This window comes from Taudactylus pleione, unplaced genomic scaffold, assembly GCF_031769625.1.
Source record: "Taudactylus pleione unplaced genomic scaffold, aTauple2 ptg000864l, whole genome shotgun sequence".
Classification (NCBI taxonomy): domain Eukaryota; kingdom Metazoa; phylum Chordata; class Amphibia; order Anura; family Myobatrachidae; genus Taudactylus; species Taudactylus pleione.
Genome location: NW_028285266.1, coordinates 1,923,225 through 1,947,259, shown reverse-complemented (window position 1 = coordinate 1,947,259; position 24,035 = coordinate 1,923,225). Strand labels below are relative to the sequence as shown.

At 45.6% G+C, this 24,035-nt stretch overlaps 1 pseudogene; it reads right to left on the bottom strand.

Moving 5' to 3' along the window:
• The window catches only part of LOC148474236 (uncharacterized), a 100,774-nt pseudogene extending 82,706 nt beyond the window's left edge, over window positions 1-18,068 (bottom strand).
• Window positions 18,069-24,035: the final 5,967 nt, after the last annotated feature.

Sequence of the window (24,035 nt, the reverse complement as noted above, 5' to 3'; positions counted from 1 at the left end):
CAAACACAGAAAATAATTTTTTTTTTGGTTTGGACTGGAGTGTACTTTCGGGGGTTACAGCACCCTTAACGGTCAAGCCAGCTGGCCCTTTACTTATGACACAGGCGCACGCTTGGCACTACTTTGTTGATGCACGTGCAGCTACTGCGCACACAATTCACAAACACAGAAAATAATTTTTTTTTTGGTTTGGACTGGAGTGTACTTTCGGGGATTACAGCACCCTTTAACGGTCAAGCCAGCCGGCCCTTTACTTATGACACAGGCGCACGCTTGGCACTACTTTGTTGATGCACGTGCGGCTACTGCGCACACAATTCACAAACACAGAAAATAATTTTTTTTTTGGTTTGGACTGGAGTGTACTTTGGGGGTTACAGCACCCTTTAACGGTCAAGCCAGCCGGCCCTTTACTTATGACACAGGCGCACGCTTGGCACTACTTTGTTGATGCACGTGCGGCTACTGCGCACACAATGCATTAACTTAGCGAATAAGTGTTAACACTTTTTGGTATTCCAGTGTGTTCCTTAATCAGATATAAAAACTTTTACTTACTGATACAATTAAAATGATATTCATGAGGTTGGACAAACTCATATATTCTTTTTTTGCTTTAAACAATTTTATTACACTTTATGGACCTTATTTAATAGTTATATATTTGATACCGTCTGAAGCGATGACAGTAGCACCTTTGTGTGTACACTCTGTGGAACGCATGTACCGTAGGGGCTGCCAGAACTTTATACACATGCGCAATTGCATAACATCATTCACCTTTGTGAACGTCGGAATGCCGTGCGACTCAGAATCAGGCCCTATATGTTTTTGAATTTCGGTACACCGAATGTGATCTAATGCTGAACTGCTTATGCACGGGATGTACTAAGCATCGCATCCACGATGTGGTAAATCCCACCTCTCTTCGGGTACATACCGCGTTTGATTACCACGGAATGTACCTAGAAATGTGGTGTACATCGCAAAGAACAGCTTTCCTAATAGCTGTCCTTTGCGATGCCCCCGGACAGAGGGACTTCTGGGTTTAACACCCAGAAGTCCCTCTGGCCACCAGTCATAGGGGTTGATGGGAGGGATCCGATTGGATCCCTCTCAGTGGGAGCGCCCCGTAAAGAACACCATAGACTTCTATTGGGTAACACAACCTGAAGATGGCAATATCCACCGGGACGAAGCACCGAAATGAATCGCATTCCGGTGCTTTGTACATATGGGGTATGCGGTAAAAACACAGAAAACTGCGTTTTCGGGGGTTTTACTACATTTTCCCCTTTAGTACATCCAGCCCTATGTGTTTAAACTATAATATGAAGCATTTAATTTGAATCTTCCTTTTCTTATTTACTTCCGCTTTTAAATTAAATGAAATTCTAATTGTCTATTTTACTTAACAGGGCTGCTAGATTCATGTAAAAAAAAAGGAGCTGATTGGTTGGTACTTTATCTCTGTCTACTTTATCTCACTGAAAAACTTAGTACATAGACCCCCAAATATGTTCATGATGCTTTGCTCTTTGAATTTTGGATATACCCTAAGACACCCTTTATATAACTACCTTATCCAATGGTGCGTAGAGTAACAGCATCCAGAACTAGGGTTTTTTTGTTTTAACATGTGAAGTTTGATCATCCAAACAAAGAATCAACTGACTTCTCACTGCAATGAATGACTCAAGTTGTAAATGTAATATTGCATTGTAGTGCTTATAGAATTACTGTATATCATGCAAGAAAATAATTCTATATTATATTAACACAATCGGACTTCATTATTATTGGTGAAATATTAACTAATGTATTGAAAGAACACTTGTCATACTTTGATAAAAGTATGACAAGATAAAAGTAAATTCTTTTCCTGCTCAGTTTAACATCGCTTTTGACATTTCACAGGTTTTCTAAACTGCATTTAGCCAAAAGGCAACTCGGGGGATTGGGAGGAATCCACAGTATGGTTCTTTTCAGTGTCATAAAAAGCATTGAAGCAACTGCCAAAATTACTATACATGCACATGAAAGGTGTCTCTTAGTAGATATTGTCCATTTCTACAATTCACCGGTGTACAGGAAATAGCCATTATAACAACTCTATTTTAATATACTGCAAAGCAATGCTATCCAAATGATGGTACAGTAATTGCACCTCTGTCTATAGCACAGCCTGCAGACAAGACAGGACATTTACTCTATGGTGCTAATAAGGCACAAATACATAAAAAAAAATTTGAAAAAAATTAATAACAAATTTACAGATTAGTTTATAATACATTTTGGTATTTAAGAATTACTATCACTATGGGACATATTTACCACAGTCCACATTTTTAATGCTGATATGATAAATATTTTTCACATACATTCGCAAAGTGAAAATTAGTATTTACTAACAATCTCTTGGCAGAAGACTGGTGAAGAGCTGGAAGCAGCGTGATAGCGTAACGCTATCACACCGCTTCCTGACACACCCTGTGCATGCGCTGCCATCGGCCAGCACATACCCACCGGGGAGGCAACGAAGACGACGGCTCCCTTTCTGTAAATATTTGCAAATTAGTAGCCTTTAGGTTAACTTAGGGTAATGCCATCTGGAGATGGTGTTCTCCTATTGGGGCCAAGCTCCGGAAAGGTAAACCTGGGACTGCACCGGAAAGGTAAATCTGGGACTGCAGCAGATATCCCTAAACGGTACATTTGGGGGATACTTAAAATTTGCTCAGTCTCCAGTTTATAAAACTTTACCGAATTATGAATATAATTACCATGAGAAGAGCTGCGCTGTATGCAACTAAATATTACATATGACGTCACTCTGCTGAAAGAATATAGCATTGCTGCCATGGGGGGGTACTAATTACCAGGGCCCGGGCTTGGGGGAGGGACGCCACCCCCCTCCATTCTACCTGTCAGCAGCCCACCACACGCTGCTGTGTGCTGAGCTGCAGTGGGAGGATGCTCGCTGCTGCTGGGCAGCAGAAGTCTCCTTTGCCAGTAGGGGGAAGTGATTACACTGACCACGCTCCCCCCCGGATTTGTGCCAGGCTGAGGGGCTCACAGCACCCCCCTTCCCAATGCACAGCGCCGCTTCTCAGGAAAAACTGTTTTCCCTAAGGGGGCGTGGCTTTGTGGGTGTGATTAGGCCATGCCCCTTTCCCCTGGGCCCGGGCTGCCACCTACAGCCCTGATTGCCACCTATGTACTGCACATAAACATGAGGACCAGTATTCATGGTCCAGTAATTTCTTCTTAATTTATAATTAATAATTGGTCTTCAGAAATCCACAAAATATGTGGTTACATGACATTCTAAAACAATTAAAAAAACCTATAGTATCTATTAACTTTCACCTGTAGTAAGTTCAATCATATTTGCTATACACAGTCACAGGCCACAAATGTAAAGTCGTATTCTTTGCTTCCTGAGATTTGCCCTGTTCATTAAAAAATAAACTATTGCTTAATTTCAGATTGAACTGAAAAAGGTTACTGCTGAACACCGTGTAATATAGCGTAATTGTTTGCTAATTATTTATCAATGTGCTGAACACATAGAGGCTGGCGTAGAGTAAGACCTTGCACAGCAGAAAACAGGACACATGCATATCACCCCAGGCAGATTTGTATGACTCTGATACTTTAGTCTGGTCGAGTCTTTAGATGAGGGATGGGGCTGTGAAGGGCAGGGATGTGCAGTCAGGGTAGGCATACTCCTGCGATTTGATATAAAAATTATTAGAATAATACAAAGAACTATATAAGTTATAAACTTCTTCTTAGTTTATTGTAATAATTTTTATTGTTAACATTAACCAGCTTTGTCGAGCTCCCTGGGACTGCAGGGAGATGAGAAATGAGGTAGCAACAGCTCAGCCTCGCTTCTATATAGTCAGACACTGCTTGCAGAGCTGGGGGCGGAGCCACACCACAGGCAGTAAGCTGCACAGAAAGGGAGCTAATAGAGGCATGCCTCTGAGTATGGGGGGCATGGCTTGAGCACTGATGGACACCTTGAAGGATCTGTCATGTGACCAGGAAGTGCACAGCAGTGTTTAGAGATCTGAACTCAGTCAGAAGCAAGAGAAGACACAGTGATGCAGGTAGGAGAATCTATGGACACTGAAGTTTAGTGTAGTGAGGGGAGAGTTACAGTGAGTAGGGTGTGAGACAGGCTCCCATCACAGACCCATCTCTATTTGTGCCTCCCCAGCCATCGAACAATTTGTGATTGGCTGATTGCGAATGCACCTCTGATGCAGGTAGTGGCTTTTAATCATTGCATATGGGTATAATAAGTTTGCTTTTTCAGGCACCCTGCAAGTTAAATGTATGTGCAGTCATGCAGCCACGGTGCCGGCCCCAGGGCTCTGCATCCTTATAATCATAATGATTTTTTATTACAGATAAAAAAGTAATTCTTTGTGATCAGCAGTTCAAAAGTATGGCTAAACTGATCTAATCTCTGCGCTACACCTCAGTTCAGTAAAGGGTTAAAGATTCAGATTCCAATTGAAAGGTTGTGGATTGCCAATTATTTTAATTATTTTATAGAGATTAGAACTGATATTGCATATATTTTTACTACATATATGGTAAGAATCTTTTTCTTACTTTACTTTCACAAGGTTGTCTGAACAGAAATTCCGAGCTTTAATCTACGGCCTAAGGTGGATGCCTAGCAAAATCTCATTTATGTTTCCTGCTACTAACCTTTGCATCGTTGTCAGGAGACGAAGGAAAAAGAGATGAATACTGTGTAAAAAAGCAAAACGGTTACTGAGGCTAAAAGACTGTGTTGTGAAACAGACCATGGCGAGAAAAGGCACAGTAACATAATAGGAGCTTTATTAAATGCTAGGAAGATTCATACAGAATGCTGCTTTCCTGAACTGAATTCCTAGAAATACATTAAATAATAAATTAATAATAAATGTCAGTGTGAAACTCTGCAATTATATGCTTATAAAATGTGAAGAAACGTAGCATGTATTATTTAGCTTAGTATGTAGTAATATGTAGTTGCTGATACCCTGGCTGTCCCCTCTGGCAGTCAAGTGGGAGGCTTGGGGGGACGTGGTGCAGGCAGATAGGTGGTGTGGGGGCCGTGGCTCCACAATACTGTCATTGTGGAACCACTCTCTGCTATGCAAAGCCGTGATTCCGGGTATTGTAAAGTGGGGGTGGGCCTATGATGACGCGATTCAGAGCGAATCTCGTCATCAAGCTCCCCAGGTATGCCCACTATACTCGGAAGAGGGTGGCAGTGGCCAGGGCTCTAACAGGGCTAAATAGCACCCTGTGCCGGCCTGCCCCCTTAGTGCTCAACGTCATGATGTCGGGTGCGTGACGTCATTATGTCACACAGAGGGGGCTGGGCTGGCAGGACGCTCAATCCTGAGGACCTCATGTGGACACGCCTTCTGAGGACGCTCCAATCAGTGGCACAGACTGCAGGGTTCCTGTCATGAGCATCTAAAGGACACTCCGGCGGTACTGCAGCAATGATCCTGGTGACAGTGCCCTGCGCTCTGTGTAGTGACACTGGTTGCACATCACTAGTTACGGCTCTGGCAGTGGCATTGACAGCTGCACACCCCTAGTTATGGCTCTGGCAGTGTCAGCGGCAGGCAAGTATAATGTAATATATGGGGGTCAAAATAAGACCCTTTACAATGTTTGCACATACTGTAAACTAAAATCTCTTATTGACGCTATTTCCAGTGATAACAGACAAAGTATTTGGGCAATTTACCATTTTACTTATGTCGTGGCAGCTGCTGGGATAAAGTGCTATTTTGCCACTGATCGCAGCACTTCTGGGTTCTGTCCTGGCTGTGTTCTCATGAGTCAGCGTATACACCCACACTGCTTAGGAATAGGGGCAGAGAGCTAAAGAGATTCCTCTACACTCTCTGATAGCTCGTTCCATAGGAAAGAGCAGTTAATGCCATCCTCAGATAAACTGATTGTTAGTTATACAAGAATGCAGGATAATGGGGACAGCAAAAGACATCAACTCGTCAATATTCATTGCTCATACATGTATTAGCAATAGAGGTGAGAAAAGATGACATAGGCGGGGCATGATGACATGGCAAGGTGTATTATGCTATAAATCGTGTCATAACACCACTGCTCACTCAGTACACACTGAGGTGGGAAGGGCTTGACACGATTTCTGTCACCAGGGATAATTGCTTCTCCAATAATGTGGGATCCCCAGGGACAATCTGGGTAGTAGGCAGCTATAGAATTATGCGAGAGATGTATCAAACCTTTTAAAGAGTGGTGAATTGGAGAAATTGCCGATAGCAACCAATTAGCTACTACCTAACATTTTATAGAATGTACTTGATAAATGATAGCTAGACACAGATTGGTCGCTATAATACATTTCCCCATTAATTCTCTTAAGTATTTAAAAGAAAAAAAATTATGAAAATTACCTGCAGATTAAAAAAAATGAAAGACTGCTTTATAGAATTCCAAGGCATTGGCTGGCTAGCATACTGGAGTTGTACACATTAGCACTATAGTTATGCGTCGCCATTTTTTAATGTAAAGTTTATTATTCATTATATACTGTATATTTTACATTGTGTTTGTTGTAATACGAGTTACAATAATACTGTGTTGACATTTTATTTACATTATTACCCACTATATAGATAGAAGTCCCCTCTGAGAGACATTATTGAACTCTTCAAGTACTGATAACTTGGGTTTGTTATCATTTAGGGGGGTAGGTTAGGGTTAGGCACCCCTAATGGAGGCTTAGGGTTAGCGGGGGAGAGGGGAGGGTTAGGTGGTTTACTTACCTCCGTCCGGATCTCCTGCTGCTTGCCTTTCAGCGTCGGTATTTCATCTTCCGGGCTTAGTTCTGGCTTTATGACATACCGATTCTGATATAAACTCTGTGATATTATGCAGTTACTGGTGTACTTGTATCATTTCATGTGCTTTTTCTTTGATGTAACCATCTGTATTCTATCTTTATTTAAAAGTCACTGCTGGTATCCGTTCCTGACATCCCATAATATAGTTATTAGAAATGGGATGTAGTTAGGGAAGCCGACGGTTGAAATGCCGACTGCCGGCTTCCTGACACCGATATCCCGGCATGGGTCTAATGATAGGCGTCTAAATACTGATGCCTATCATTAGCCCCATGCCGAAATCCAGATGCCCGGCATACCGAACGTAGGTAAGCTGGGTGTCGGGACCTGTTAGCCGTGGGAGGGTTAGGTTTAGGGAGCGGGGAGGGGGAGCTAGGTTTAGGCACCCCTGGGGGGAAGTTAGGGTTAGGCACTAGTGGGGAAGGTTAGGGTTAGGCACCCCTAAGGGAGGGTTAGGGTAGTTACATACTGTAGTCGAGATCTTCATCTGCCGGCCTTCGGGCATCAGGATTTCATCCACCGGGCTGAGGTCCAGCAGTCATCCATACCGATTCCATTAGAAATAGTACAACTCCGGAAAGTATGACACGGTTATTGAAGCTTATTCCGAAAATATACCCCCTGAATAGCGTTAAGAGGAACTTTCAAAACTTTGCAGTGAAATGTCCATCTCATTCCACATTTAGCTACAAAATTTCATAAGCTTGTTGCCAGGGCTGTAACTAGGGGTGGGTGAGCGACACCTGGAATGGCACCCTGCAGCCTAGAGAACTGCCAAAGAGCTACATAGAGCATCCAAAGAACTTGCTAACCATCCAAAGTGGAGCCTCTTGTCCTGTGAACGTTATGGGCAGTCAGCTACTTTGTCATCCCGGCGGCCATAGCTCCTTGTCATGACATCATAACCAGGGCTGTCTTAACAGCAGTGTGGGCTCTGGGCATAGCAATGCATTGGGGCCCCTACCCACCCATTCATGGGAAAAAAAATGCAGTGCCCCTTATACAGTGCCCCCAGTAGTGGTGCTCCCTGTGCAGTGCCCCTTGTGCCCCCAGTAGTAAGCCCCTTATATAGTGCCCCCAGTAGTAGTCCCCCCTATGCAGTGCCCCCAGTAGTGGTACCCCCCATGCAGTGCCCCTTATATAGTGCCCCCAGAAGTAGTCCCCCCATGCAGTGCCCCCAATAGTGGTACCCCTTTTGCAGTGCCCTTTAAACAGTGTCCCAGTTGTAGTTCCCCCCCTATGCAGTACCCCGAGTATTACCCTTCATATAGAGTCCCCAATAGTGGTCTCCCCGATGCAGTGCCCCCAGTGGTAGTCCCCCCATATGCAGTGCCCCTAGTAGCAGTCCCCTCCCCTTGTAGTGACCCTAGCAGTAGTCCGCCCTTGTAGTGTCCCTAGTAGTAGCACCCCCCTTGTAGTGCCCCTAGTAGTAGTCCCCCCTTGTAGTGCCCAATTAGTAGTCCCCCCTTCTAGTGCCCCCAGTGGAGGTCCTCTCCTATGCAGTGCCCCCAGTAGTGGTCCCCCAATGCAGTGCCCCTAATAGTTGTCCCCCCCTTGCAGTGCCCCGAGTAGTAGTCCCTCTCCTTGTAGTTCCCCCAGTAGTAGTCCCCCCCTTGTAGTGCCCAGTAGTGCCCCCCCAGTAGACACACACGTAATAATATAAAAAAAAAACACTTACCTGAATCCCCGCTCCTGCTCCCGCCCTCTGCTCCTCTGTCCATCCTCCCGGGCCCTTGGGCAACTGCCCTAAAAGCCCAATGGAAGAGACGGCCCTGATAATGACATCACATATTCAGGGGCGGGACCAACACAGTGTGGTGAATCACCCTGCTACGGAGATGTTAGTTGTTGCAATTTAATCTAAGTGTTCCCAGTCCTGTGCCAACTGCACCACACAGTTGGCACAGCAGAATATACTATTAACCAGTCTCATTTCACCTCAATGCATAGACAATACATGCAGATAAGTACAAGTGAACAATTATAATGTGCAGCAGATTTCTGCATTATATCAAGGTAAAAACAAAACTCAGATTGCATCAATAGGAATACGTACCTTTACAAACTGGCCTGTTCATCTGTGAAACTCGATTTCCACTGTGATTTTGGAAATTTATTATACTGAACAGTTTTGAACTTTCTTAACATATTAATATTAGATCTTTATAAGGTAGATATTAGGGTTACAAATTCTAGCAAGTAACAAAGAGAAATTGGATATCTAGGTTAGCAACCTGTTTATAAGCGTTAGTGGCTAGGATAGTGCATTTATCTCCTTGTGCCTCGTATTAATTCAGTTTATTGTTATTCAGTACAGTTCTCCCCATGTTTTGTGAACAAGTTAGAGATACTAATTGGATGGTCAGGGAATTAGACAACGGTTTTGGAGGTAAAAGCATACGGGAAATGGCAAGCCATCAAATCACATTTAAAGGAGAGGTTTAGGTTCAGACAGGGTTGGATTATAGACAATGAAGTACAGAATCAGAATATAAAAGCAATGTCATATACAAGCAAGGGTCAGTAACTAACTAGTAGGCAAGTAAACAATTAGAATGAAGTTAAGTATTCCAAGCAGCAGGTATCCAAACAGAAACAATTATGGGCAATAAAATCATGCAGGCCTTGACTTAGAGTACCTAGACCAAGAAGTGTATTTGTGATTGAACATCATACACAATGTAGACACAGTACATGTTCTAGTTGGCGTACTCTGTTTAAGGTGATAGTTTGTTTGATACCAGATAAAAGTCCAGGAGTAGATTTACTAAGGAGCAGGTTGTCAAAGACTGATAGTTTTAAAATTTTAATAGGAATAAATGCTAAACAAACTTAATGATTGATGGCTTTGACAACGTGCTAGTAACGTGCTAGTAAATCTACCCCTTCAATATGCTGGAAACCTGGGATGTGGACCTCTAGGCTTCAAGGGTTGTCTTTTCTTTCCTGCATCAAAGAAAATAAAATAAAATTAATCAATGCTGAATAAATTGATATTGAATTATATATAATTGACAACACCTTAGTCTAGGGCTTATATCAAATAGCTCCTCATTTTTTCCCTTTTCTCCAGAGGCTGGGAATGTTCATTAATCACTTGTAAGCTTTTCATGTGTCATCTAACACACTTCATTAAAAAGTCAGTTTCTGACAGTGGCGTAACTAGGGCAAGACAAGCGGGGCATGTGCCCTGGGCGCTGAAGGACCAGCGGTGCGGGGCCCCCCCACCGCCAGCCACGGTACTGGCCCGCCCTAGTTAGCCAGTGTAGTGCTGACCGCAGTGAGTGCGGTCAGCACTACACATTTACACAGGACCGGTGCTAGGCTTCCCAGCGCAGGTTCTGTTCTGCACAGCTGAGCCCATTCCCTCCTCCTGAGCGCTTGCCCAATAGCGCCAGGAGGAGGGTGGCAGGCGGGCGGGCTCAGGCTGTGCTAACACACACATCACCGCCAGCGCTGGCGGTGATGTGTGTGTTAACCAGCAGCCAATGAGGTCAGACGAATCTCATTGGCTGCTGCTGCTACTGCACACATATCACCCCGAGCGGCAGCGATGTGTGTGTGTGAATCAGCAGCCAATGAGAGTCAGACAGACTCTCATTGGCTGCTGCTGCTGCACACACATCACCGCCAGCGCTGGTGGCGATGTGTGTGTTAAACAGCAGCCAATGAGAGTCAGATAGACTCTCATTGACTGCTCCAGCCGCAGCGCCCACTGCAAGAGCCTGCTCCCTTCCGACTCCTGCAGTGGGTAATGGGAGAGACGTCGTGACGTCATGATGTCTCTCCCATAATGCAGAGCGCGCCAGCCCGGGAGGACTGACGAACAGACGGCGGCGGCGGTAGTGTGGATTCAGGTAAGAAATTTTATTTTATTTATTGTTTAATTTCCATGTATATTTATCGGGGTGTGGACTATTACTAAGGAGGGGACTACTACTGGAGGCACTGCTTCGGGGGGGACCACCACTACTGGGGACTACTACTAGGGGGGATACTACTGGGGGAACTGCATTGGGGGGGACCACTACTGGGGACTACTACTGGGGGGATACTGCTGGGGGCACTGCATTGGGGGGGACCACTACTGGGGACTACTACTGGGGGGGATACTACTGGGGGCACTGCATTGGGGGGGACCACTACTGGGGACTACTACTGGGTGGGATACTACTGGCGGCACTGCATTGGGGGGACCACTACTGGGGACTACTACAGGGGGCACTGCATCAAGGGGGACTCCTACTGGGGCCGGCCACTATATAAAGGGCACTGAATAGGGGGGACTACTACTGGGGGCACTGAATCAAGGAGGACTCCTACTGGGGCACTATATAAGGGGCTTACTACTGGGGGCACTGCACAAGGGGAACCACTACAGGGGGCACTGAAAAGGGAGAACAACTACAGGGGGCACTGCATAAGGGGGATAACTACTGGGGGCCTGCATAAGGGGCACTACTGGGGGCCTGCATAAGAGGGGATCACTCCTGTGGGCACTGTATAAAGGGCACTGCATATGAGGGATCACTACTGGGGGGCTGCATATGGGGAATCACTACTGGGGGCACTGTATAAGGTGAACTAATGGCAGGCTGCATAAGGAGGACTACTACAGGGGGAACTGTGTAAGAGGCACTGCATATAGGTGATCACTACTGGGGCCTGTATAAGGGGAACTAATCGGGGGCTGCATAAGGGAGACCACTTCTGGGGGCCTGCATAAGAGGCACTACTTGGGGCCTGCATGAGAGGGATCACTACTGGGGGCATTGTATACTGGGGGTACTATATAAGGGGTACTACTGGGGGCCTGCATAAGGGGGACCACTACTAGGGGCACTGCATAGGGGGGACTGTATAAGGGGCACTGCATTAAGGTGCAAATGGAAAGAAATGTTCCCAGTGACAAAAAGGGGTGTGTCATGTTGTCATGCCCCATTTTTTTAGTGTCCACGTCCATTTTTTTGCGGCGCATGCGCACATGGGGGGGGGCTCCATTTTCAAATTTGCCCTGGGCTCCAAATACCCTAGTTACGCCACTGGTTTCTGATGAAGTGTGTTAGATGACACATGAAACACGTAAAGGGGTTAACAATGAATTCCACAACCATTGGAGAAATAAGGCTCATGTAGAGTTAGTTGTAAGAACAGTAATTTGGTGTAAATTGAGCTTTTTTGTACTGCGTATGCACACTTTTCATTTTTTACACATCTTTGTCTATGTACAATAGATTCAGACACATTTTGTACTTACATTTCCTTATTCTTAGAGGGGCAGATCTGAGGATTGAGGTGGCAGGCAATTCACATTACTTAATTGATGTTTGCAATCAATATGGAGCATGAAAGTGGATTCTTATATCCCTATATAGGAAGACATCGGATTTTTGTGGGGGAAGGGGGGTGATGGTGGTATGCATGCGATAGGTGTGGGACAGATGGCATACCCATTTCTTACATTGGACAGGATGTATCAATCAAAAAATATGTGGTAAAACCGCAGGCACTGCAATCTGCCCGTATGTAGCAAGCTCTGGAAAGCTTAACTTTCCAGAGCTTCTGCCCACTAAGCAATGCTTTCTACAGATGTTGTTGCCTATAGAAGCCTACGGACTTCTTTAAGCGATGCCTCCCCTGAGAGGGATCCTTCAGATCCCTCTCCTGCCCCTGAGGTTTGCGTATGTGCATACCGCCGTCTGTGCATGCGCAATAGGACTCCCGGGTCAAAAACCCAGAAGTCAGTAGTTCACCGGGATAGCTCAATATCATCTGTCCAGAGAGGTAAGTATTCATGCATACCGCCGGTATGCATGTGATAGGGGCGGGATAGATCGCATAGTATATGCGATACTTGTTACATCCCACCCATTATGTTTTCCAACTGCCAATGTTGAGGACATTATTCCCAGCACAATGGTTCCATTTTCATCATAAGAATACAAGGTCTACAGCTTTCTGTGTTCATCTAAAAGTCTGTTCAGGTACGTTTACTCTCAGAACAAAGCTGAGTGAAAGGTATTTGAATCACAAAGAAAGAATAGAGATTTGAAGCCTGTGGACAGTTTGACAAATTCAACCAAAACCTACAATTTAACAAACTACAGACTATGGGGGTCATTCATGAGGACGCTCCTAAAATAGGTAGGAGGGCCCTGATTCAGAGCGAGCGCTCTGGTCAGAGCGTTCAGCTCTGAATCAGGTCCTATATTTTATTTTAGTGGCATATACTGTAACTGCTGTCAAATCTCCCTGAAACAGACTTTAACTATCCGGAAAGGCCTGGCACAGAGTAACATGCAAATCTGACAGAATGGCTGGAGCAGTTTGACCAGTGGATTAATTAGGCATGAGTATCAGCAGATACAGGTAGAGTCTCTTCCTGTGTTATCTAGTACTAAATGCAAGTTGCTCAATTTATATATAGGTTTAAACACTAGTTTGCAGGAATCTATGACCTGCAAACTGGATTTGTTCTATGGAACCCAGCTGCCCTCCTAGATGTCACAACCCATCCTCTAATAGTAGAGGATCTTGCTGGGTGAAATGGGTTCCTGCAAGTGATGAATAGCTGTGTGATATTATCCCTTATTGGTGCTGTGAGGGCCAAGTAAGTTGATAAGCATGAAGCCAGGCACAGGTTAGTTATGAAGTGTCATGTATCAAATCGAATTCTACTATTGGGCTATTGAACGAAGACGTCTTTGTATGGCCTTTAAGAATGATATGTTACCCTGTAGGAGTCCGTGATAACCATGGGTCTGAGGTATGTATAAGGGTTAATTCAGCCCCTCTGGCTGTTATTGCTAAAGCTAGCAAGGATGCCAACTTGTGGGATAACAGGGTAATGTTGTTCTCTGTCTCCCAAGAGGATAGGGCAGAGAGGAAGGGTTCGATATCCCAGGTATGGGAGTACTTGTTGGTTGTATGGGCCTGGAGAGGCAGATACCCCTTAACAGACAAAGGTAAAGTTTATTATCTGTTAGGCTTGGGATCATGATGGCTAACGCAGAACCATATGACTTTATGGTGGCTGATGCTAGGCCTAATTGGTATTTAGAGGCTAAGAAGTCTAAGGCTAAATGTAGTAGAGAGGATTGGTCTGAAAAAGACCCTTGGGACTGCCAGAGGTCAAATTCTTTAATTATCGCTGCATACCTAGTTCTAGTTCGGGGTCTTAAGGATGCATTGATTAGGGCTTTTGTGGGGGATGCTAGGGCTGGATCTGTTAGCAACCTAGTAATATTGCCATCCACATGCACTGGAAAAGTGGTTCTAGAAAGTCTGGCATTCCCTAGAAACAACCCAGGGGAATCTTGGGTCCTATGCATAATTGGCTGTTCAGGGGGAACCATACCCTGGATGGCCATACCGGATATACTACCACAATACTGGGTACTCACTCCTCCCTGATTTTCTGTAGGTCTTTCAAGAGGAGGGCAGGGGGTGGGAAGGCATAGGGGTGAGACAGGTCTGTCCAAGGGAAAGACATCGCATCCATTCTCCATACCCCTTTTGTCCATATTCTGGATATGAAACGTGGAACTTGGGCGTTCGTGGGGCTGGCGAAGAGGTCTATTTCTAGGTTTCTGAATGTTTATAGAATTTTTAGGAAGACCTGGTTTGTCAGTGCTGTGGATCCTAGGGAGATTCTTTCTTGGGATAGTGAGCCTGCGAGTTCGTTGAGTCCTCCTGGGATGTAGGTTGGCAGTAAAATTATGTCCCCTTGGACTGCCCAATCCTAGATCTCTAATGCTTCTTTGCATAGGGACAGTGATTTGGTACCCCAGATTCTGTTTATGTATGATACCGCGGTCGTATTGTCCAGGCATAGCTGGATACAGACCCTTCTCGTGTGTTCTGGTACTAGGGCTTTTAGAGACAGTTTTGCTGCGTGTAGTTCTAGTACGTTTATGAAGAGACTGGATTCTTGGGGTGACCAGGTGCCCCTGACTGCTTTCTCTTGAAAGAAGCCTCCCCAACCCTTTAGTGATGCGTCTGTAGTGATCGTCATATGGGGTGTTGGGTCTAAGAGTGGGCGAGGAGGAGGTACAGGGAGACTGTTCCACTTGGACAGTTCTGTTTTTACTCTTCTGAAGAGGAAATTGATGTCTGTCCAGGAATAGTGGGCATGAAGCAGAGATCTTAGAAGTGTTTGTAGCTCTCTGCATGACAAGGGCACATGTCTGAAACCAGGGTACATATCAATCATTTTCCCAATAATCCTTGCTAAGGAGCGGAGGGATAATCTGCGCTTCTGGGAAGTCCTTTGTATGTACTCTTTTGTATCTAGCCATTTTTCTAGAGGGACTGCCAGGGAGAAAGAATGGGTATTGTGATATCTTGGGGGTAATTAGCTTGGCAGAGGGTGGATTGGTGCAGTGTTTAGGTGCTTAATGAGGGTCCACACACAGCTTTCAAGTAAAATAAATGAGATGGTGCTTTACTTCCAGCAGGGAAAAACAGGTACAACGCAAAGGAACAGAAAATAATAAACAACCTAGCCCCTGTTTAGGGCATCTAACTCACTTCTTGAGCCCTCTCTATCGGGGTGCAGCTAGTCTGCCAACCAAGTCTCTGCCTGCTTCTTGCAGGTCTATCGCTGGCTCCAGCCTGGCTTGGCTGCCACAGCTACACAAATACAGTCTGGGTGACCTTCCCTGTATCCTACAGATTTAGGCCCTGGCTTCCTCAGCCTGCAGCTTCACTGCTTTCTTGTCACACAGTCTGAGAGTTTGTGGTCCCCCTTGCCTCTTGTAAGGTCCAGGCACAGGCCTAATGGCCCCCAATGGCTCGCTTAGCTTCACTGGGCTCTCTGGCTGCCACAATCCCACATAGATTGTTTCCCACAGCAGCCTGACTGGTCTACCTTGTCATCAGCCCACACCTGAGCTCTATCCACAAGGCAGCAATTAGGCATCTTCCCACAATGCTTTTCTAGTCTGTGTGGGCGGATCTCCCCTGCCCCAAACATAATCTGCTGCTCACCAGTGCCACCTCTGGTGACACTGCCACAGTATCTAGATCGAAACCGAGAAATGTTATGTTCCGGGTCGGAGCTAACACTGACTTTGAGTGTTTATTATGAATCCCAGATCTGTTAGTAGGGAAAGGGTCGAGTCTTTGTTTCTCAGTAGGGTGTCATGGTCTGAGTGTACCAGTAGTATGTTGTCTAGGTAAATGATACATTGAGTGCTTTGCTGACGTAAGTGGGACACTACAGCTTTCATGACCCGTGTAAAGGTGTAGGGAGCAGAAGAGAGGCCAAACACCATAACTGTCCATTGGAATTAGGTGTCTCTCCAAAAAAATCTGATGAGACTCCTGTGATTCAGATGAACTGATAAGGAATGGAAAGCTTCTTTCAGGTCTATGTTTATGCAGAAGCAGTCTTTTGTGAGGAGGTAAGGAATGTCTGGAATACCTTCCATGCGAAAGTGTTTTGGTTTCAAATATTGATTTAAAGCTTTGACATTTAATCACGGTCTTATAGAGCCGTCTTGCTTTATTATGGGAAATAAGTGGCGAATCCAGCCTTTTGCCGTCAGGTCTCCCAGTTCTATCTTTCCCTGTTGGAGGGCTGTAGTCAGTACCTCGTCTAACTGAGAGCTGCAATTCCTTGGATGAGGAATATGACCCGCTTGGTGTGGAAAACAATTTAGAGGGAGGTTTAACCCTGAATGGATCATTTTCAGCAACCACTTGTCTGTGGTAATCTTTTGCCACTCTAAATATGATTGTTTGAGAGTTTTGTGGAGAGAAGGGAAAGTGGGTGAACTTACCATAGTTACTGCCTCTCTTGGCATTGTTCCAAGTGTTAGAATACGATCCTCTTGGGGCATCATTGGATCGGTGCACGAAGCCTCGTTTCTGGGCTCTTCTTGTGCCTTGGAAGTCTCGGGTCAAACCTGTGCCTCGCGAAGTCCGAACCCCTTGAACAAAGGGCCTCTTGAAGGGCTCATTTACTTTTTTGAGGTCTGAAAAGGACTTCCTTGCCTTATGTCTTATTTTAACCTCCTCAATAAACTGAGGGCCGAAGAGGTCTGCGTCAGTAAGGTTAGGGAATTCTAATGATTTAGGTGCTAGGTCTGCGAGTCCTGCGCCAGTAAGCCATCTTGACCTGCGGGTGTTGGTGATATAATTGAACGTCTGGCCTATTATGAGTGTTGCTCTACTAATGGCCTTAAGGAGGGCAAGCTTGGATGCCACCAGAGATTCCAGAGAGACGCTGGACTCCCCTTCTCTCTCTGCTTTGTCTAATACAAAGAGCAGTGGGCCAGCTGCGTCGGCTATTTTATATTGAATTTTTCTCATGGTACGGTCTGTGGAATCGTTGTGCCTCTTTTCTCCCACTATGGAGGCTAGAGCAGGGTCAAAATTGGGAGCGAACAGAGCGGGTACATCTGGTAGGCCCGTGTAGGATCATAACACCAACTCATCTTCTTTGACAAGTGCTGCTCTAAATGCCAGCTGGGCAAATTTTTGACCTCAGAGTTGCTTTTTAAGGCCCGGTGTACGGAATATAAATTAGTGGACTGTATTTTCCCTGCTAAAGCAACCCTGGCCATCTGAATCTCGCTTTATCCATAACATTGGGATGAGGCGTAGGTTCTGGTAATTTCCTCTGATTCCCAGTCTACAGAGGAAGAGTGGCCACGATCCCTACGGGAAGTGTGCGACTGTCTGTCAGGTGACCCCACATGCTGAGGGCGGGTACCTTTGTGCTGCCGGCTATGGGCAGAGGTATCTTGCCAGCTACAGGCAGAGGTGATGTGCTTGCTCCAAGCACTATGCTGTTGTCTGCTACGGACAATTCCAGGGAATAAGGGAATGACACCTGAACAGGTCTTCCTGGGGCTAAACTTACTTTTATTTTTATTTTTACCAGTTTCCTTGTGGGTTGGTGAGTTCCCTGAACAGGGAGGTGACTTGTCACAGTGCTAAGGAGATTTTTCTACTTCAGAGTCAGAAGAATCAGAAGTGTCAAAACTTCTGATAGGAACATTTTTTCTTCCTAATATGAATATCCTCTGAAGAGGACGAAGTAGAGGGGGAAGCTCTTGCCCTTTTGTGTGCTCTTTTCCCCTTATAACTGCCAGCCATGGAGGATATTTGCAGTGAGTCTGTCACAGAGACAGATAGTGTGTCCTCCATGCCAGCGTTGACAGAAAAAATCTAAATTCGCAGCTCAGGCTTGTTACTTAGTCCTGCCACTGTTTTCTACCAGTCGTAAGAGGAATCATTTGCTCAATGTGGCTTATATCTCATGAGCAGTCCAGCATTACTGCATAATAATTTGGTTTGTATTACATGTTATACACATACTTATGTAGTAATACATGATAGGAAACAGTGGCGTATCTATAATGAGTGCAGTGTGTGCGGGGCACTTGGGCCCCCTGGTCCATGGGGCCCCCTCCGCACACCCTGCACCCATTTTATTTTAAACTTACCTGTCCGTGGTCCTGTGTCAGGTGTCAACGTTGCTTAGAACACCAGAAAATGGCCACCGTGACCATATTTCCAGTGTTCTGCGCATGCGCAGTAGACCCCAGGCACACTCTAGTGTCCAGAGTTTACTGTGCATGCACAGAACGCCGGAAAATGGCCGCCGTGGCCATTTTTCCGGCGTTCTGCGCATGCGCAGTAGACTCCGGTCACATCAGTCAGCTGCCAGCCACCAAGGAAAGAGGAGGGGGCCCCGCACATGGAGTGCACACGGGCTCCCTCCTCTCTTAAGACGCCCCTGATATGAAAGGATTATAAAACAAATGAAAACAAATAACTAGCAGGGAAAGTATACAAATAACTTTTGTAATGTAAACAGTTATGACCCCATACCAGGGCTGGTGCAAGGTTTCAGGGCGCCCTAGGCAAAGGTACACAATGCAGCCCCTGTTTTCCCCCAAACCCTCCACCCAGCTCACAGACACATACACAGCACCCTAATAATATTCACATGACCCGAACTAAAGGGATAATTTCCCCTGCAGTGCCCCCAGTAGTAATGCCCTTGTAGTGCCCCCAATAGTAATGCTCCCTGCAGTGCCCCCAGTAGTAATGCTCCCTGCAGTGCCTTCAGTAGTAATGCTCCCTGCAGTGCCCCCAGTAGTAATGCCCTTGTAGTGCCCCCAGTAGTAATGCTCCCTGCAGTGCCCCCAGTAGTAATGCCCTTGTAGTGCCCCCAATAGTAATGCTCCCTGCAGTGCCCCCAGTAGTAATGCTCCCTGCAGTGCCTTCAGTAGTAATGCTCCCTGCAGTGCCCCCATTAGTAATGCCCTTGTAGTGCCCCCAGTAGTAATGCTCCCTGCAGTGCCCCAGTAGTAATGCCCTTGTAGTGTCCCCAGTAGCTATGCTCCCTGCAGTAGTAATGCCCTTAATAATAATGCTCTCTGCAGTGCCCCAGTAGTAATGCCCCTTGAAGTGCCCCCAGTAGTAAGGGCCCCTGCAGTGCCCCCAGTTGTAGTGCGCCCAGGAGGAAGCCGGGCGCCCGCTGGTAACACAATCTCAGCGGGCGCCTGGCAAATGGAGGGTGCAGGGGGTGCATTCGCTGGGCCCCATAGTAACTGCACCCCGTGCACCCTCGGTAGTTAGGTGGACTCAGAAGCGCCATCTAGTGGCCGGCGCCCCTAGATAGCTGCCTAAGCTTGTCTAGTGGTAGCGCCGGCCCTGCCCCATACATAAAAATTAAATATAAGTGATGACCCCTATACATGAAAATAAAGAGAATAAGATAATATAAGAGGAATACAAATAGGAAGCATCCTCAGAGAAAGGGGAATATACAATTTTTTTCACCTATACTATATCACCTATGTGCGACAGTATACTTTTGAAGAAACTTATGGCCCTGGGACAATATTTACCTTTTAAATAGGATCAACTAAAATCGGGAAATCAGAGTAAACAAACACTCCCCCTTTCAGGCCAGAACAGAATTCTGAAAGATCTATCAGTGTAATTTCGGCAGCACTGAAAGCATTCTCCATGCTGACATAGGAATTATAATACTCCATGAGAAGAGGACAGATAAGATAAAAGACAGCATTATCAGTTGCATTACTATGGGGGTGTGAGCTACACCGGGTGACAACAACCGAGGGATGACACCAAAATAGCAGAGCTGCTCTGTTATTTTTGTGTCACTCCCTCAGATAGTGTCACCAAACAGGACGCTGCAGCATTCATGTGTGCATCATCCACACTGTGCTGATGGGGGTTGAGGGTTTCCTAGCAGTTCCCGGTGCACTGGGAAAGCCCCCAGAGTGATGAGGATGGGGGCGTGACACGCGGTCATGTCCCCAAAATGGGACAGCAGGCAGAGTTGCCTTGCACACGCGAGGCCATGCACCTTTGACATGCTCGAGGGGTCAGAGAGTGCCGCACCGGGTGTCACCACACCCGGTGATGCCTCTGGGCACCATTATACTAACGGGTTAATGCCTTGACAAATCTATATCTGTTAAGCTGCATCTGTGTTTGTTACCAGCCTCTTGAACTATAGGAATGATGAGATCTGTCCAGAGCCTGGGGGACTTGTCATCCCATACCAGTGGTGTCCAGAATTCTTGGACACTGCATAATCCATAGCGTCATCCCACCTGATATGCAGCACAACAGACTGGAGGATGCGGGCAGATTTGGGGGTACACACTATACAATGAACGATCCGTTGCAGATCACATGAATGGTCGATATATCGCATAGCAAGTAGCCATAATGGTGTAAGCTTCAACCAGGGCAGAGCAGGAAGGTCAGGCTAGAGCTCTGTCCACAGCCAGCAATCCAGTCTCCCCTGTGCCTCTGAATCACTGAGCTGTGAGTTCAGGTTCTTCAGCCTCAGATGTCCAGACCCAGATATTGCACATGTGCACGATGTATTGATGATTTTACTGCGTAGTGAATATACTGCAAATGTATACATACCCATTCATATTTTCATGGCCTATTTGACCAGATACCTTGCATGGTATTTAATAGATTTGTGGTTAGGGTACGCATGCCAGTCAAAGGAGAAATGCACCTGTACATGTAGTTACTGTTACATTATGAACATCCCATTATGAACCTTAGGTTTTTCTGTTAATGTACTGCTCCTTTGAGCCCATCTATGTATTATGTAAATGATACCGAAAGCAACTTTTTAAGTCATGTAAGGATGTTGTCACACATCAGGTTCCGAGTCCCTCTTACCAGGTCTGGCTGTGTTAATACTCAGGAGAGGGACCCCAATTTATTTATATGCACAGACTTAAAACGTTGGCTGCTTGTGTGCGGTATCAACATTAAGTGTCCTTCTCAATCAAGCCCTCTGTTTTCCAATAGATTATATAATGTACACCATTTCTAAACTCATCTCTGTTGACCTTTTAGGGATAAAGCTTCTTTTAGCCCTACTATGCCTTACCCTTATTCCTTCCACAGTGTTTCTGTTTTGGAATTAATGCATAGTAAATCTACATATATTTAAGCATGACACCTTTATTTATTTTTTAAACTTTATTTTATTAATTTAGCAATGTATATATTTCAGTAAAAGAATCAATAGTGCATTTCCAGGGAAGAAGCCAAAGTTGGGGCAGACAGCAGACAGTGCTTCTCCAGGGATGTAGCCGAGGTTGGAGCAGGCGGCAGAGAGTACATCTCCAGGGATGTAGCCGAGGACAGGGCAGGTGGCAGACAGTATATCTCCTGGGATGTAGCTGAGGTCAGGGCAGGCGGCACACAGTACTTCTGTGATGTAGCCAAGGTCAGTGCAGACGGCAGACAGTGCTTCTCCAGGGAAATAGCCAAGGTCAGGGCAGGTGGCAGACAGTTCATTTCCAGGGACGTAGCCGAAGTCGGGCAGGCAGCTGACAGTGCATCTCCTGAGACATAGCCGAGGTCGGGGCAGGTAGCAGACAATGCTTCTCCTGGGACATAGCCAAGGTCAGAGCAGGCAGCAGACAGTGCATCACCAAGGATGTAGCCGAGGTCCGGGCAGGTGGAAGACAGTGCTTCTCCTGGGATGTAGCTGAGGTTGGGGCAGGTGGCAGGCAGTGCATCTCCTGGCATGTAGCTGAGATTGGTGCAGGAGGCAGAGATTGCATCTCCAGGGACGTAGATGAGGTTGGGGCAGGTGAAAGCTAGTGCATCCCCTGGGACATAGCCAAGGTCAGGGCAGGCAGCAAATATTGCATCTCCTGGTATGTTGCCAAGATAAGACCAGGCAGCAGACAATGCATCTGCAGGGACGTAGCCGAGGTCACGACAGGCTGCAGACAGTGCATCTTCTGGGATGTAGCCGAGGTCAGGGCAGGTGAGAGACAGTGCTTTTCCTGGGACATAGCCAAGGTCAGGGAAGACGGCAGAAATTGCGTCTCTGGGTATGTAAACTAGGTTGGGGTAGGTGGCAGACAGTGCATCTCCAGGGATGTAGCCGAGGTTTGGGCTGGCAACAGACACAGCAGGATGAAGATTTTTTTAGGACTGCAGATTTTTCTATCTTTTGTTAGTCCAGGTCTTTATCTGATGGCATAGTGTCTGCTTCCATTGGCACATTGTGATAAGTTTCACACCTCAGGGCATACAAATTGAATGTTATCAAAAAGCCTTTGGATCGTGGTAGTAATTGGCTCTTTGAAAACTTCACTATGGGACAAAAGAATTTGCTGTTATTCATCTAGATCCATGGAGTCCTTGTGCAGTGTAACTGGAGATGCTGTTTTTCCAGTCTCTGTCACTGCCCAGTTAATTAAAGAGAAAAAGGGGTGTTCTCGTACATTGCCATTTACTCCGAGCCGGAGGGACTGTTCCTTACACAGGAGCTTTGTTACAATGTCCTTTGTTACAGGATCAGTAAGCCCTGAATACGTTGGCTCTTGAGTAAGGATCATTGTGTTTACCACTGAATCTGGCTTGCCAATAAAAGGGTACTTTCGTAGGGTGAGTAGATACAAAATAACACCAAAGTCGAACCAATCCACACCATCACTGTATGGCTGGCAAGTTATCATTTCTGGAGCATTATAGCCATTGGTCCCACCAAGTACAAAGTTTGGGGTCTCTATGTGGCCACCATTAATATGGACACTCAGGGACATGTCCTATGTCCGCAGGCTTTAGAAGAGTTTCTCTAGCAGTCCTAACTCTAAACATTGAGAGTCCTTATATTGGGTCATTCATTAATGTGTATTTAAATTGAGGGCTGACCTACCAGAACTCCGCAATATGGCACTACAAGGATCAGCACTACCTGACAGTTTCTGATTCCATATATACCTCTCAAAACAGTAACATTCAAAATACAACTTGCTCAATCAATTGAAAGCTTACACAGGTGCTTGTAAGGGAGGGGTTTATCTAGACAAGAAAGCACACATTCCCCTAACACACTGCAATAAGCCAATAAACAAATAGCATTCTATATGTAAATAAAATATTATACATTTCCCCCATAGAATGCTGGCTTTTTACTGGCTTATTTTCAGTCATGTGCGCCGACCCTTGTGTTTTGGTTTTGGTTTCGGATCTGGATCTCCCCTGGTATTGGAACTGGATTGGTTTTGCCAAAACCTCACCTCCGTGTTTTGTTTTCGTGTTTTGGTTTTGGATCTGGATTTTTTCTTATAAATAAAAAAAAACAGCTAAATTACATAAAATTGGCCTTTTTTTGTTCCTACAGTATTAATAACCTCAATAACATTTATTTCCACTCGTTTCCAGTCAATTTTGGCCACCTCACAGCTCACAAGGGGTCTAGGAAGTGTGCTTTCCAAAAATAAATAAACAAATGACTTAAATAATGCTTTGCAAATCTTCTAAAAACTGGCATTTCCGAACCTGTAGAGGGACATTAAAAAAAACATAGTTAGTTCAAACTGCCGTTGTACCCACTATCCACTTAACCATATGAGATATATTGTGAACAAGCGGAACTGAGCAGCAAATGCAACATTTCAGACCTAAGGATTAAATATTACGTTGTGCGGCTGCGTCATGCCTGCTTGCTGGGAGTTGATTTTTTTCATCCCAGAAGGGGACCAGGAAGCATACTTTCCAAAAATAAATAGACAATTTACTTAAATAATCCTTTGCAAACCTTCTTTTCTGTAACAGAATTTCCGACATATACAGGGACAT